Source organism: Mytilus galloprovincialis, chromosome 4 (assembly GCF_965363235.1).
Source record: "Mytilus galloprovincialis chromosome 4, xbMytGall1.hap1.1, whole genome shotgun sequence".
NCBI lineage: Eukaryota > Metazoa > Mollusca > Bivalvia > Mytilida > Mytilidae > Mytilus > Mytilus galloprovincialis.
The window spans coordinates 30,975,899-30,990,004 of NC_134841.1; the positions used below are offsets into that span (position 1 = coordinate 30,975,899).

At 34.5% G+C, this 14,106-nt stretch overlaps 1 long non-coding RNA gene across 1 annotated transcript; it reads right to left on the minus strand.

The window, feature by feature from the left end:
- Nucleotides 1-8,762: 8,762 nt before the first annotated feature.
- Nucleotides 8,763-12,972, minus strand: LOC143071867 (uncharacterized). Its single transcript, XR_012976987.1, has 2 exons — nt 12,684-12,972; nt 8,763-10,572 (listed from the first exon to the last, which is right to left on the minus strand). It is a non-coding gene; the product is annotated as an uncharacterized LOC143071867 (long non-coding RNA).
- Nucleotides 12,973-14,106: the final 1,134 nt, after the last annotated feature.

Genomic DNA, 14,106 nt, shown 5'->3' on the forward strand with positions numbered 1-14,106 from the left:
AAAGCCAAATGTATAGTACGTGTTGAATTATTATACGCCCGGTTACGGGACGTATTATGGTATACATCTGTCGGTCCGTCCGTCGTCAAAATGTCGGACATTTACTCAAAAACGCTTTAACCAATTGGCATAAAACATTAAAGAAATTGTTTATATCTATTGACGTGAGCTCCCTTTCTTTTTTTTTTATAAATTTTGATTTTACTTTTCCGAGTTATCCATTAAAAAAGGGGGATTTTCCAGTTTTCGGACAATTATAACTCAATATCGCTTTCATCAATTTTAATACAACTTTGATAAATTGTTTATATCTGTTGATGTAAATACCCTTTTGATTTTCATAAATTTCTAATGTGACATTGAGAAGTTATGCATCTTTCTGAAATTGTACCACAAGGTTCCAATTCACAAATGAAAGGCTGACGTATGTAGTTGCTCAAAACGTTCAGAAATTAGGGGCCACAACCAAGCATTTTACTAAAATTACTATTTTACAATAACTTGTGTTATGGATCTATCTAAAATTGTACTACAAGGTTCCATACCACACAGGGAAGGCTGAGATTGAGTTTGGTGGTAATTACTCCAAGAGGGGAGGGGTGGCGTTTCATGTTTTTTTTTTGCAAACTTTTCGAAATATCTCAAAAAGTTATCTCCAATTGCACAGTATTGCACAATAGATTTTTTTATACCTTTGACCACATTTACTTTGTGTCAGAAACCTATATTATGTCAAAATTTTTATCACAATCCAAATTTAGACCGTATCAAGCTTTAATATTGTATCCAAACTTGCCTCAACTGTTCAGGGTTCAGAGGCGTTAGATATCAAAGGAACATTTGGGAAAGATGGACGACACTTAGATCATTTCTGTCGTCACATGTGAAATAAATAACGATTTCAAATAGGACTTCACACATTTACGTCCAGTGGCAAGTTTAATGCATATTCAGAACTAGAACATATGAATTTGACTCTGCTTTGTAAAAACCCGACAGTCTGAGCCGGATAAATACTTAAATATGAAATGAGATGTTTGATGAATTATTTATACATGTAGTATAGAAGACTATAATAGTTATGACGTTGCATGCATGTGATATGAGAAAACTGTAAGTTGAAACTCATTGTTCTTATTTACAACCCTCTTTTGAACAGAAAACTACAGATTCCGATAGCTATACGCTAACATTACTCTTGGTCTATATGTATCCCCCCCCCCCCCCCGAAAATATACGCGGAACCCTACATACCGCATCGCGGCGATACGCTGCCAAAGTTGTGCCATTTCATGATCACCTTCGGCAATTTTTCGCCATACATTTTGTCCATTTCGAGTAGGATTTTCATTTTTGCACTTAAGGTCAAGATGAGTCCATAATATTTTTGGAAATTTAGAATACAATTAGATATTGAACATGTACATCAGAAAATTAAAAAAATATATATATTTCACCGACTTCGTTATCGAGAAAATGGTCGGAGAGGGTACTAAGATACATTGAATATGCTATGAAATTCCAACGTTCTTAGTGTTGATTATGCATGATGATTATGTGTTTTGTATTGGTAGATCCTTTTTATCATAATGGTCTGGATAGTGGGTCATTCATTTATTAATGTTTATTTTGTGTTTCCAATATTTTTTATTCTTTATATTTTAGCTCCTCATCATTCAATCTTTTTTTTGCCTTTTATTCTGCAGTATTTGCCCATTATTTTGTATTCCGCAGGTAAACCCCAATACAATCTAGAAACTCGCTAGTACAACATATCAGTTGTAAAAAATATGATATGTCCATTATCATTTCTCCTGCTTTAGTGGAACATCCCTTCGAGCGTTCGCTTTTTCATAAATTAGCAACCTTTACGGCGGAAACGAAAACGGCGACGTCATAATACAGTTACGACACTATGGCGGCGCCGAGAGCGATGCGTATAAACAATAGTGTGATTTCCCTTTAACAATGTCCTTGACGACATTTTAAAAAAAACGTCGCCTGAAGATTGCCAGAAGGCATGAAAGCGCTAGTGACAATATTTTAACGAACTGTTATTATTTGATGTGAAATGTAGTTTGCAAATTTAAAAATATTATTATATATATATATATATATATATATATATATATATATATATATATATATATATATATATATATATATATATATATATATATATATAACAAGTCAAAAAGGGTACAACATCACCATTAAATAACTATAAAATATACAAATATTAGATATTTCGGATAACAGATATCCTTCTTCGGTAATTGCACAATGACAAATGAATCATGTCAATTCAAATTGAGACTCAATCAAAATCTTGATTTATACAATTTAAGCGAACGCTGGAACAATTTTTAAATTTCCAAACACACCGCAAAGACTACAGAAATATGCCAAAAATAAAAATAGTTATGTACGATGTGAAATGGCACAACTCTAGATTTCCAAAGGTTGTGACAGTTGAGATGTTATAACTGCATTGAGGGCAGTCCTCAAACAAAAAAATCAAAAATGTCCTAACCGATCCAGGATGGTATAAATTAGACAACGGTAGGGCAATTACAACAGAAACTACATATTTAAGCCTCCCAAACGAATATCAGTCTAATAATGATTGAAAAAATAAGTATTGTATAATGAGGTAAAATAATTGAACGTGGCAACGTACTTATACATCATCCCGAATCAATGAAAACCTGTAATTTAAACTGTTATTTTAAAAATAATTTCGAACTGTAAAGCCAGTACTAAATCCGGCGTTGTTTGAAACAGGTAGTCACAGGAAAATGAGGGACTCGTTCTATGTTTTTTCATTTATACCCTCTGGGGAGACTGTCCGTAACTTTCTTATCCAAAATCTTTCCCGAGCGACTCTGTCGACCTTCGACCAACCCTCGTTGTGGTCTATGATGGTAAGGTTTTTGAGATCAGCTTGTGTGTGTCCAGGTGATCTCAAATGACGACTTACGGGTAGGTCGGGCTTGCAAGTGTAGTCACTTCGATGACCATTCATGCGTTTGTTAAATGGCTGCTCTGTCTCGCCAACATACTGCATGCCACATCGACATTGAAGGAGGTATACAACATTCTGGGTTTTGCAAGTTACATTGCAATATATAGTGTACACAGACCCAGTCGAGTGGCAATTGAATGTTTGAGTATTCAGTATTTGTTGACAAGTCAGGCAACGTCTGTTACCACATGACTTGCACCATCCTGCAATTGAACAGCTTTTATTTGAGGAGACGTCAGCTCTAACAAATAAGTCTTTCAGACTTGCTGGTCTCCGAAAAGCTAAGACAGGAGGATTGGGAAAGATCTTGGATAATTTAGGGTGTTTGGCAATAGTTTGCCAATTGGCACGGATCAAACGTGAAAGGTTATTAAAGGCTGGATTGTATGTAAGAACAAACGGGACTATTTTGCTGCGCCTCTTCCGTTTGTACTGTAAGAGGTCATTGCGGCTGTTATTGTTAGCGCGCGCAAACCCCTTATCTATGTCCAATTTCTTATAACCTCGTTTTGTCAAAAATCCGCGAAGTTCCTGTAACCGTTTCGTGACAGCCTCCTCAGAGGAGCAAATCCGCTTGACTCTGAGAGCTTGACTGTACGGGATATACTTTTTGTACAGTGTTTGGGGTGACAGCTTTGGGGAGAAAGGTATTGATGTTTATCTGTGGGTTTACAGTAAAGGTCTGTTGATATGACACCGTCCTTTATAGATGTGGTTGTGTCTAAGAAAGATATCTTAGAGTCAGAAATTTCATACGTAAATTTAATTGAATGGTGGGCGTTGTTTGCATGTCTGATGAAATCATCCAGTTTTTGTTGAGATTCAATCCATTTCATGTCAACATCATCAATGAAACGGAACCAAGACAAAGGTTTGGATAAAGATGTTGCAATAATTTGTTTTTCTAATTTGCCCATGAAAATATTGGCGTAAGACGGTGCCATTTTCGTCCCCATCGCTGTCTCGTTAATTTGAAGGTAATGCTCACCATTAAAGGTGAAATTGTTGCATTTCAGGACCAGAGTAAGCAGCTGGACTAAACATTCAGTAGGTGGTTCTAAAATGTTGCGCGAGTCCCATATTTCCCTACAAGATTGTATGCCGTCATCATGAGGTATGTTGGTATACAATGAGGTGACATCTAAAGTGGTAGACCCATTGTATCCGCAAACGGCCATCCGACTGAGAAAATCTCGGAATTCGTCGATTTTCATTTAAGATCTCATGTAGAAAATCTTCCTTCCCACATTCAAGACACTACAGATTATCTTCGTAAAATGGAATCCATGAACCCTCTTCCTCCGGAAACCCTCCTTGTCACTTTAGATGTCACCTCATTGTATACAATCTTGCCCCCCCCCTTTTGTGGGAAAAATTTGGTTGATTATATAGGGAATCACTGAAGCATGACTGGAGCGGGGGCCCCCCCTTAGGTCAGTCAGCGGGCCCCCGCTTAGGTCAAGTTCTGGATCCGCCAATGCCTATATGCCTTATTTTTAGTCCAGATGTTTAGTATTCGTATTGTTATCTTAGAAAGTCTTACTGATTAAAATACTACAATTTAGTAGTGTCAATCCTGTGATTATGACCCGTGTATATAGCATATTAATTCTGAATACACCGTTTGGTGGTGCGCCTGTCAGATGCGGAACGTACAGATAAGGTAATAGGTAACAGGTGAATATACTATTGGTATCGGTATCGGACTCGACCCGGAACTTCTTAATTATCGGCAATATTAATTACGTGGAAAACAAAAGGGCCTGGAGTGGTGTTATTTTTAATCTACACCTTGGTACTATATTAGTTATATATAAAGTTGAATTCTTTGATTCGTCGTTTTTACGTGATGACGGCTGACAAATTGGACCTCGTAATTTTAGTATTATAGATATATCACTATTTTATTGCACCTATTAGCCATGACTACGTTACCGTTAATCCTGTTTTAAGGTGGTATGGGAGTCTAAAATAATAATGATAGAATGTGTTTATACTTTGCCAAAACGTAGTATCTATTGATATATGTTCAAAAATATAATAGAAAAGATAGGTCACTGCGCATTTTCTCAAGCTACAGGTTGTGACAAAATGACAGATTTTGTATGGATTATACAGGAAAAAATACCATTTTGTGATTAGAAACTAAACAAAATAAATTAGGAAAAGATAGCTTTCAGACAATGCTTTGAGAATGTCAAAAGAAAAGATAGGGTCACCGTTCGTTTTTTCCGGCTAAAATACAAAATAGGAAAAATCCATGTAGATTCCTTCAGAAAATGCACTTTTTTAGAGTTATCTCCCCTTAAATGTAATTTAAAAAAAAACATTTAAAAACAACCAAAAATAATCTACACTTGTAAAAATATTATTATCTACAAGTTATATTCTTATAAATCTGTTCTTTTAAATGAAATTCACATTAAATATCTGCATTCCTGCATAAAATTTTGCTAACTTGTCTGATAGAAAATGTGGACCTTAGGTTCTCTGTTTTTAACAATCCAAGATGGCGAAAGACACCCATTCCACCTTAAAATACTTTATCAGATCAAATCAAGCAACAACTGCTTTAAATTATTCAGTTTGTGTTTACTTTTAAGAGCCAATCTGCCAGAAAACCATGCAAAACCTCCCGAATGTTACTTTACCAAATTAAATGAGTTCAAATTTGGCACATTGGTTAACCTTAGCAGAGGCATATATGTATTATATGTCTCTGACCTTAGTAATGTAAATAACCACGCAATTAATTTTTTTTTTGAAAATAATGACACGTTCTGGATTTTTTTTTTTTTTTTTTGGGGGGGGGGGGGGGGCATCTATATCAGATGAAATTGCTTGAAAACAACAAAAATAAGCCTTATTTAAAATCATAATATACACTAAATATATATCCAGTCTGACGGCCACGGTTTCTTAGCGACATTGACTGGCTATACAGCCCTTGCAAATCCTTGCACGGTCATTTGCAATCTGATGATGTTAGTTTTTAACGACCTTGACAAGCTATATACAGCCCTTGCACAGTCGGCCCTTGGGTTGCTCCTAGTTGGGTATAATTTTAAAATATACTAATTATTTACGACCTAAAGCTAAGGTAATTGGTGTAACTGTTAATTAACAGTGTTTTTGAAAAGCTGTCAAGTGAAGCCATGCACTAAATGGGTATCTGTATGAATACGTTGTCGATACCAATACTGGCTTAAATACAACGGTTTGAGAGAGCGCTCTCTACGCTTGATGTGCGCAATACAGTGTCGTCTTGTTGATTCCACGCGATCACTGTCTTTACAAATAATGAGTTTAAGTATTGTGGTGTTTTGCTTGGTGAAAGATCAAAACACTTAGAGTTGTTCTTTGCTTACTTTTCCACAATATATGTTGCTTGGTATTCTTCAAATTTCTTGGCAGTTATGTTTCTCTTAGGACGTGCCTTTCTGAGAAGTTCGTCTGGTTCAATAGCGGGAATCAGCCCCTCAGCCACTTTGTACATAAATATTAACTTCTGGCTTGTTCGTCTGGTCTGGAGGTCTTGTATAGTTCCAGTTGGGCAAGCATTTTGGGGACACATCCGTCCTCTCTTGACTTGTAATCTCTGGTGATAAATATTGCCGCTTAACGTTGTATCCTTTCAAGCTTATTTATGTTTGTTAACGTGTAGGGGTTCCATACTATGGCTCCATATTTCATCGTTGATCTGACGAGCGAGATGTAGGCTGGGGTTTTTTTTTTTGCATTCTTGTGGGCAGTATTTCAAATTTCTTCTTAGAGAGCCTAGTGTTGATTTTGCTTTCTTTGCCACGTATGATATGTGGGTTGTCCATTTAAGGTCTTCCGAAATTTGTAGGCCTAGGTATGGGTTATGATGGAGTTGTTGTAGTATATGTCCATTTAAACTGTAGAATTTATGGCTCTTGTTTCTTTCTGATGCTTAGGATGTAGCATTTTTTTGGCGCTGAGCCGCATTCCCCAGTTATCAGCCCATACTTCTAGGTTTTTGAGCACAGGCACTTGTCTCAGAATTTGTTTTCCCTATATACCTTAATATAACACAAGGTACTTTACTAATTTTTTTGAAAAATGACACCCAGTCCCGAATCCCCTTTGTTTTTCGATTTCTCGGTTGTCAAACCTACTTAAACTTATTATGCCGTAAATCTAAATTGATTTATCTACACAATGGTATAAATAACTCATCATAGATACCAGGACTAAATTTTATATATACACCAGACGCGCGATTCGTCTATAAAAGACTCATCAGTGACGCTCGAATCCAAAAAAGTTTTAAAAAAGCCAAATAAAGTACGAAGTTGAAGAGCATTGAGATCCAAAATTCCCAAAAGTGTTGCCAAATACAGCTAAGGTAATCTATGTTATATGACACGACTATCATTGGTGTCGGGATCATTAGTAGCAGGCCTCAGAAGTCGGTCAACGGGATTTTTTTTGCATACGTCTCAAGATTTGACCGCGTTTCGTCTACAAAAGACTCATCAGTGACGTTCGAATAAAAAAATGCTAAAAAGGCCAAATAAAGGACAAAGTTGAAGAGCACCGAGGACCAAAATTCCTAAAAGTTTTGCCAAATAAAGCTAAGGTAATCTATTCCTGAGGTAGAAAAGCCTTAGTATTTCAAAAATGTTGTATATGTTTCAAATTGTTTTGTTCACACATCGTTGTCAATACTAGTGAAAGGTTTAACTAGCTATAAAACCAAGTTTTATCCACCATTTTATACATAAGAAAATGTCTGTACCAAGTCAGGAATATGATAGTTGCTATCCATTCGTTTGATGTGTTTTTAAGCTTTTGATTTTGCCATCTGACTCGGGACTTTCCTTTTTGAATTTTCCTCGGAGTTCAGTATTTATTTTTATTTTACTTGTTATTAATCATGTCAGTTCCTGAGTATCTACTACTGAGCTGATCATATCATCGTGGACTTATAGACTACCAGCGAAGGTATCGACCCAGTACTGTTAAAAAAGCCAACACTTCATAAATTTCATCCGTCTGAAGCGCTTCTCTGGATTGACCTTCAACGGGAACACTCATAGCAGAATATTTGAAGTCCAAGCATGTATAAACTATAAGTACCGAAACAGTTGAAGAGTTATATACTCAAAAGAACCTTAAATAATAGCAATAAATATATTCATTGAAGTAAGGGTAGCTGGTGTTTCTTTTTAGAATAAGGTTCATGGCATACTTCGCACTGAAATAAATATACGATTTTTTTCATTGAAATAACATTTATTGCATTTCTCACTGAAATACCGTTTATGATATTTCTCATTCAAATCAGATGTATGGTATTTCTTAATGAATGAGGTCTATTGTATATCTAGCTGAAATAAGTCCCGTGATACTTCTGACTGAGAAGAGGGACGAGATACCAGAGGGACAGTCAAACTCGTAGATTGAAAACAAACTGACAACGCCATGGCTAAAAATAAAAAGACAAACAATAGTACAGAAGACACAACATAGAAAACTAAAGACTTATTAAGCAACACGGACATTTAATTAGAATTGAATTCGAATCGAATGCGAATCGAATTCGCAAATCGCGTTCACACACTCTTCTTTTTTAATTCGAATTGATTTGAATTGGCTAATTGGAATTATCAAATTCGCATTAGAAATACGCTTTTGTGAATACGAAGTAAAAGTTAACGTCGACCCAGACGAAAACGAATGTGCAACGTGTCAGATATATGTAGAAAAGAAAACAAATAGTCAGTTTTTAATAGAAATCTGACAGCATGTTGTCATCAAACGTTTATAAGAATTGAGACCAATCTTTTTGGTATCACAATTGGCAATTAGAAGCTCAATGTCTCTGAAATACAGTGCAGTGTTTTCGTTTACATAGAAGGTTACTTGCTCAAGGTTGCTGCACATAGACAAGACCTTTTGTAGGTCATCGATTGTGATAAAATAGTTTAATGAAAAGTGAAGCTGCTTTATATTGTGTCCATAGTTGGCTATTGCTTCTATGGTTCTGGATGTGAAATTTGTTTCCTCTGTATCTTGAATACCTGAACATAAAAGTAACTGAAGGTTGGGACAGTTAGTTAAAAGTTGTACCAACGCATCGTCTGTATCAGAAGCAGCAGTCCATCCGGCTAATCGTAACTCATTTAAATCTGGACAAAACTGTGAAATTTCTATTAAAGATTTAGCAGTCAAATACTTGCAATATCGAAAATGCAATACTTGTATATATGAGTTGGATTTTGTCAAACTCTTTCCACATTGTTCTGATCTTTCTGTGTCGTTATATTCTTGGCATATAGTGGAACTTAGTGAAATGTTAGCAACATCCATGCATGAATTAAATTTCGCTTGCTTCAGCCATTTACAGTTTAGAAGAAATCTGCTCACACCAGAACCGCTAACACCGTCACATTCACTGAAATTCACACATTGTAATAATGTACAATGTGTTGCTATGGCAACAAGAGCCACGTCTGTCACGTTCTTAATCTTTTCAAATTCTAGAACTTGTATATTCGAACATAACTGGCTTATATTAGAAAAAATATCACCATTAATATATGGGTGGTAGTTTCCTATTAATTGTCGCAAATCACTGCATCCCTCGGCAACGCTTAGAAGACCTGAATTGGTCACTTGACAACACTGATCAAGACCCGATGAATACATATTGATTGTTATTTTTCGGAGCCGTATGCATTTCATACCAATATAATACAGTCCCTTGTCTGTAACATTCCTACATTTAGAAATCGAAAGAGTTTCTAAGTAAGGCGAATTTTCCGCTACAAGTTTTAAGGCCTGATCATCAACAGGCGTTCGATCGAGAACAAGTGACCTAAGTTTAGAAAATTCTAATCTTGTGAACGCAGTACTAGTAAGTCCACTGCATCTGTTCAAATTTAACTCCACTAAATTAGGATTTTTCTCAGATAAAGTTTGAATTGCTAAATCCAAATAAATATCTCCACAACTCAGTGTAACATGGGTTAGTAATTTTGTATTTTGAAATAAAACTTGAAAAACATGAGGCATCAATTTGAGATTTGAAGAATGATTGCAAAAGAAATGGCGCAAATGAAACTTTCGAAGATTTGTGAGTCGCTTGACAATTGAAATTATACTAGTTAATCTTTCAAACGTTGATACGTCAAGTTTAAATGTCTCCAGATCTTTAAAACAGTCGATAATATCTTCAAACTTTTCAATGTCATCATTATCATACATTCTGATATGCAAAGATTTCAAATCTGTAAAGAACCTCGGTCCAAACTTTGTATAAACGCACGGAACTCTGGTTTTAAGTGCTTTAACATGATGACCTATTTTTTGAAGCAAAGCATCCAATTTGTGTTTAGACGCCGATAGAAATATTGAAGAGTGGTACAAATTAAGTTGATGCCATAAACCTGGAGCAGACGACAGTTCGTTCCATCTGTGACAAACAAGTCTAATGGTGGCGACTAAGACAGGCTGAGGTAGGTATGTGAAAATTTCCAATATGATATCTGACGGCACGTCATTTATATTCATATTGATATCTGAAATTAAGAAAATATGCATTATTGTTTAGAAAAACACTTATGTTATAGAAAGACGTGTGCTTGGCTGTTCTTGGATTTTTTTTATCCCCCCAAAAAAATGAAAGCTGTTGTTCGAGTCATCTTATCTTCTTTTTACACTAAATAATATACACTTGTTTGTTAAATATTTTTTTTTTACTAGTACCTTTAAACATAACTTCCTATTTATAATTCATAATATGAATAATAACTCACACTCTCCCTCAATTCTGTTTATTGAGCACGATTTTGTGTATCTGAAGACCGTAAATTAGCCTTTTTATAGAAGAGGCAGTTATTGAGGCAGGGGTATGGGAGTAAAATATTTAAGCAGAAGTTTGGGGGTTAGCTCCTAGAAGCCGACTATTTGACCTTATAGGAAATCATTCATTTGGGAAATTTCAAGACATGTTAGTGTGTCTGTACTGAAAGGGTTTTTAGGAAATTCTTTGAATAAAAAAACTATTATTTAATAGAACAAAAAGCTCAATCGATGATGTCACTGGCTTATTCTTGTAAGTTCCTTCAAATGTTTACATTTTCAAATTCAACGTCAATCTAACGATTATGTGTGCCAATTTTCATGAAAACATAAATAGTGCAATTTTTTTTTAAATTTGATAAATATACAGCAAAAAATGATGTTTTTTCTACATCCATGAGTTATTTCTGAATAAAATATGTATAAATTTTTAGGATACTTATAAAATACAGAAAATACAAATTATTTAACAAAAAACAATTTGTGTTTATCTTTCAAAACAAAAAAGTTATGTCTTTCTTTTGAAAGAGAAAATACGGCTACAAATTCGAATTTTGAGCAAATATACAAAATTTCGACCTCATTTTTCTGAAAAAGTAGCTCATGAAGGTTTATTTTTTATTACATATTTGATTTAATCAGGTCTTTATGGAAATTTTTATCAAAATGTAAATACGGGATCAAAACTGTATCGTATGCCCTTAAATAATCATATTTAGGTTTCTTGTTTGCTACAACCTGCTTGAGATTTTTGTAAACTATCGCGTATATGACACTTAAAGCCATGCATGCATTGACAAGTAAAACAGCACTTTATGAAAAATAAAATAGTAATAGTTTGACTGACGTCAAAAGCACAAGTCTGAGTATTTGTATGTAACATGTCTGATGAAATGCGACCTTGTGATATCCTTTCTACCATACATCCGATACTTTTCACTAACGAAGTTTTTTTTTACTCACATGATCATGTTATTTTTCCGGCTGCTAAAATGTCAAGAGCAATAAATTTTACATACGTTGTTATCTCAGTGGCGGAACCAGAAATAGGGATTCCGGGGGTTGGTCTATCAATGAATCTTTTGAAAATGTCTGGATATGCCCTTGTATATTGATTTTCTTAAGGTATGCCATCAATAAAATTGAAATATTCGGTGGTAGTGCGAGTTAATCGATTCAGGGTCGTTGTTTGTTTTTATTTATAGTGTAAAAAGATCTTACCCGTTCAAATTCAATTGGCGCAATGCAAAATTAACAATTGGCACAATGAAAAATTGATTATTGGCATAATGAAAAATTAATATTGGCGCAATGAAAAATTGATAATTTGCGTAATGAAAAATTAATAATTGGCGCAATGAAAAATTAATTATTACTATAATCGGCGTAATGAAAAATTAATAATTGGTGCAATGAAAAATTAATAATTGGCGTCATGAAAAATTAAAAATAATAATTGGCGCAATGAAAAATTAATAATTAGTGCAATGAAAACTTGGCTTTGGCGCAAATAAAAACATTGATATTTGGAATTTCAAAATTGGTACAAAAGTCACAAGCCCCGCAAAAAAAGGTGTCGTATGCGCCCGGAAATGATCGAGGTCAGAATTTTAGTAATGACAAACCCCCGGGGATTTCAATTGATAATAGGTTCTCATCCTGAAAACAAAACAAAAATGTAAAGCTGAATAATAATTTCCAAAAGTTTTGACTGAACCTATATTTACCTTTATCTGTATATCGTATTAGGTCACTAACACACCATCATGTAACTAATGTCACTGATAGTATATGGACAGTTAAAATGTAAATATAATTATATACTTACTACATTACTATTTGAACGATAAGCAAATTGTTCACGCTTCTGATGTCCGTTCTGAGTAATAAAGGAATGTCATCCAGACATGTGTATTATGAATCACACATATTGTAATCCATTAGACTGATTAGTGTGTTATATTGCCAGGAAACTGTAATGATGATGTTGCGTACGATCTCAATCGACAAAGTTTATTTACTCATTCGTTTGGGTTGAAATACAAACTTCCTTCATCTGAATAAGTTTAATGATTAATTGTAGTTGAAATACGTGCGTCTTCGATCTCGCATATCTGTCCATATTATGAAATATGAAAATAAAATAGTAATTCGTAATTTATTCACCATGTAAAAATAGTTAATGTTCCTTGAGTGATGTTCAAAGTCAAAATATATGAAAATCCAAAACCAAATACATACTTTAAAGCTATAAATATGAGCTATTAGAACCGACTCAATCTTTACGTTCAACATTTTATTTTGCTTTCGATCATCCACCGAAATACAAATAATTTTTATACCTTAATAGTATGATTTTTAGCTCAAGTTTCTCATCACTGGGCGTCCGTCGTCAAATATCTTCTCCTTTAAAACTACTGGGCCAAATTTAACCAAACTTGGCCACAATCATCATTGGGGTATCTATTGTTTGAAAAATGTGTCCGGTGACCCGGCCAACCAACCAAGATGGCAGCCATGGCTTAAAATATGACATAGGGGGTAAATATAGATTTTGGTTTATATCTTTGAAACCAAGGCATTTAGAGCAAACCTGACAGGAGTAGAATAGTTTATCAGGTCAAGATCTATCTGCCCTGAAATTTTCAGATAAATCAGACAACATGATTGTTGTTAGGTTGCTGTCCCTGAATTGGTAAAATTAAGGAAATTTTGCAGTTTTGGGTCGTTATCTTGAATATTATTAAAGATAGTGAGAAACTGTAAACAGCAATAATGTTCAGCAAAGTAAGATCTACAAATAAGTCAACATGACCTAAATGGTCAATTGACCACTTACGGAGATATTGCCCTTCATAGTCATTTTTTACAGTTTTTTTGTAATTTATCTTTGAAACCAAAGCATTGCCCTTTAAAGTCAATTTTTAATGATTTTTATAAATTTTGTAAATTTTTACAAAATATTTCCCACTGTTACTACTGGGCCAAGTTCTTTATAGATAGAGATAATTGTAAGCAGCAAGAATTTTCAGTAAAGTAATTAAGATCTACAAACACATCACTGGCCATTACCAAAACACAATCTTGTCATGAATCCATCTGTGTCCTTTCTTTAATATGCACATAAACCAAGGTGAGCGACACAGGCTCTTTAGAGCCTCTAGTTCTATATAGAAAATAATGAAATAGTTGTGCTATTTTATTCAACAGACCATTTACCAGTCAAATTGACGCATTTTAAAAAGATATTA